Source organism: Choloepus didactylus, chromosome 4 (assembly GCF_015220235.1).
Source record: "Choloepus didactylus isolate mChoDid1 chromosome 4, mChoDid1.pri, whole genome shotgun sequence".
Lineage (NCBI taxonomy): Eukaryota > Metazoa > Chordata > Mammalia > Pilosa > Megalonychidae > Choloepus > Choloepus didactylus.
In genome coordinates this window covers 180705816-180709288 of record NC_051310.1, presented here as the reverse complement: position 1 = coordinate 180709288, position 3473 = coordinate 180705816, and the positions used below count along the sequence as shown (strand labels likewise).

Sequence of the window (3473 nt, the reverse complement as noted above, 5' to 3'; positions counted from 1 at the left end):
GCAGCTTGGGACTTTGCCAGAACCATTCAGAAAGGGAGAGCCTGTTCCTCTGACACTGCTAAACTAGAGGAAAGTGAGTTTGGGACTTCCCCACTTTGTATCATGAGGGGAAAAACTAACTGATAATGAAGTCAACAAAACAGAACTTCTAGCTGAGAGATAAAATCCTAGCAGTATGATTATTTGGAATTAATTAAGCCCATATATAACTTTTTTGCTTATGTCCTTGGAACTAAAAGAGTTCTACTTTTGAAATAGCCTGTGGAAGTAGAGTATTATAATTGGAGAAAGTAAACTGAGGATTGAGTTGATTTGAGAAAGACAGGGTGAGGAATTCCTCTATCCCTGGCTGGGAAGATACGGTTTCTTTTTTCAATAGACAAAATTAGTTATATTGCCATTTTCATGCAAATCCACTTGATTCTTATATTATTACTTCCCTCTCTGAGATCAGAACTTAAGGGGATTCCGTAGAGAAATACCAGGAGTTTGGAATTGGTCAACTATTTTTTCTGGCTTTCAATATGTTCTTTTAAGAATGAGAAGAAGCTATTCTTCTAAACAGCCCATCTGAAAGCAGGAAAGGAATATTACCTAATGAATGAAAGCCCTTTGTGCCAGCATCCATCAACCTAGTGTGACTAAAATTATGATAATCTTCAATCTGACAGTACTGTAAAGCTTAATACCCTGCCCCAAGCTAGAATTAGTGGTAGAAAAAGCAGCAAAGGAGGTGAAAAGTGTAGAATACATATATTTGGCCTTGGTAAGGAAAGACTATTCGAAAAGGTTATTGTAAAGGAGGAAGGGTCCATTGCAATAAATTGAGGGAACTATTGCAATAGGGAGAAGACTCTGATCATAAGGTCTGCAAGCATCACAAGAGACAGGTAAAAAGGGTTTGTTTGTCTTTTTCTCTGATTCAGAGGAAAGAACTGGATGTAGGGAAGTGGGATGAAAGTTTAGCTTGATGTAGATAGTAGAACAGAGAGTGTATTATGCCGAGGCTAGGCCAAAGTTCTGTGTCTGGGAAAAGGAGAGACCCTTAACCAAATTTTTATTACCATGCATTTTTTTTTCCAGTAGATGAATGGGGCAAGCAATTCATCTAATCATTTATGAAACAACAGATGGGAATTTAGAGTGTCTGTGCCTGGTCTGTCATAAGGGGGTATCAGGAAGTCATATGGGGTAGGGTGGTTTTTTTGGAGTAAGCTTTTTTCTGGAAAACAAAGGCAGGGGGATTTATTAACCTTCACTGTTTTCCAGAAACACAACGCTTGGGTAAAGTTCAACATTGTCAGAAGTGAAGCAGAGATAATACAAACCCTGGAGAAGCTACTCTTTTCCCCCATGTATCTTAGTTTTAAAATTTCTGACTGATAAATATCAAAATTATTCCCACAGATTAGTGTGATCCATTGGATATAATCTTAAAGCAAGGAGTCTGTTAGTTCCGTTGTTGCAGAACAGTGGCCAAGATGGAAGCCATTGTACTTATGCTACAAAATGGGCAGAGCACCAAGTCTTGTAAAAAGAAAGGAGTCGGTAGTGACATGCACCTCTTGGGTAATCACTGAGGTGCATAGTGGGAGCAGGCTGTTTTGGGAGAGGAATGCAAGGCAAGATTGAGAGAATCATGGAGGCAGTAAACCGCACAGCCAGGGAGACTTGCCTCCCAGAGGATCAAGGTCAAGGCTGGAGCTGGTGCTCTGGCAGCAGGGTGATACTAGAAATGAAGCCAGCTGGTACAAACCCAAGGATATTATCTCTAGCTGCTGAAGTTGCAAAGTCCTGAGCATAATGTCCCTGTTACATTGTTGAAGTTAAAAGAAATAATAAAGAGCACACCCTTAGGAAGCTCAAGAGTTGAAGAAAATCAAGCAAGATATATATTGTTATGATCTCATTCAATGTTGTCTTTTGGTACTCAGTCAAGATTGTTCTCGAATCCAGGGTGGTTTGACTACAATTTTCTAGCTTACACAGATATTAAGCCATTGCTGTGTGGGCTTGGAACCAGGAAAAGATACAGAGGAATTTTACAATGAATAACTTCCATCAACTGTAGAAAGTTTTCTGATTTGGGGGAGGCAATTACAAACATGTTTCATCAATGCAGCTAAGGGTGAAGAAAAAGATGAATCACTATACTTTTTTCAAATTGTGGCTAATTCTCTCATCTGGCTATTTGGAGGTCATGTTCAATTCATCCAGAATGATGCTACACAGTGTTCTACTAGATTCCAGAGTTTCAAAATAGTTGTCTGAATGACAGCTGCCTGTTAATCCCTGGGAAGGGATAGATTCCTGGAGGTTTCTTCTCCGCCATCTTCCCACAATCCTTATTGTAATTGATTTTTGAAAAGGGTATCACATCCTTTCAATGGGAGAAGAATAGTCTTTTCCACAAATGGTGCTGGGAAAAATGGATATTCACATGTAAAAGAGTGAAAGTGGATCCCTACCTCATACCATATACAAAATAGGTTGATGACATAAATATAAGAACCAAAACTATAAAACTCCTAGAAGAAAACATGGAAACATTTTCAGGACCCTGCTTTACGTGATGTTTTCTTAGTCTTTACACCAAAAGCATGAGCAGCAAAAGGAAAAATAGATAATGGAAATAAATCAAAATTTAAAATTTTGTGCATCAAAGGACCACCTACAGAATTGGAGAATATATTTGGAAACCAGATTTCTGATAAGGGATTATTATCCAGAATATATAATGAACTCCTAGAAATAAACAACAAAAAGACAACCTGATTAAAAAATGGTCACAGGACTTAAACATTTCTCCAAAGATATACAAATGGTCAATAAGCACATGAAAGGATGCTCAACATCTTTACCCATTGGTGAAACAAAAATCAAGACCACAATGAGATATAATTCCACACCACTAGAATGGTTACTATTCAAAAAATGGAAAATAAGTTTTGGCAAGGATGTGGAGATATAGGAACCCTGTTACATTGTTTTTGGCAACATAAAATGGTACAGTGCTGTGGAAAAGTATGGTAGTTCAGAAAGTTAAATGTAGAATTACATGTGATCTAGCAACCCCACTTCTAGGTACATACCCCAAAAAATGGAAAGCCAGGACTCAGACAGATACTCATTATTCACAGTTGTCATTATTTTTGTAAATAAAGTTTTCTTGGAACACAGCCACACCTATTTATTTTCACATTTTCTATGACTTCTTTTAAGCCACAATAGCAGAATTGAGTAATTGTGACATAGACTGAAACGCCTGCAAAGCCCAAAATATTTATCTGCCTCTTTAAGAAAAAGTTTTCCTATCCCTGCCCTTGAGAATTAAATACATTCAAATAAATAGAATAACCTTTCTTAACAGCATCTCCATTTTCATGATAAATAATCTTTAAGGAGTATTCTTGATAAATGCAGGAAGAGCATTTATCTAAGTTACTGTTCTCATTATGTTCTGGTTTGCTTAA

At 37.4% G+C, this 3473-nt stretch overlaps 1 pseudogene; it reads left to right on the top strand.

Moving 5' to 3' along the window:
• The first annotated feature begins 1735 nt into the window (after window positions 1–1735).
• LOC119533023 lies at window positions 1736–2271 on the top strand (annotated as a pseudogene).
• The last annotated feature ends 1202 nt before the right edge of the window (window positions 2272–3473 follow it).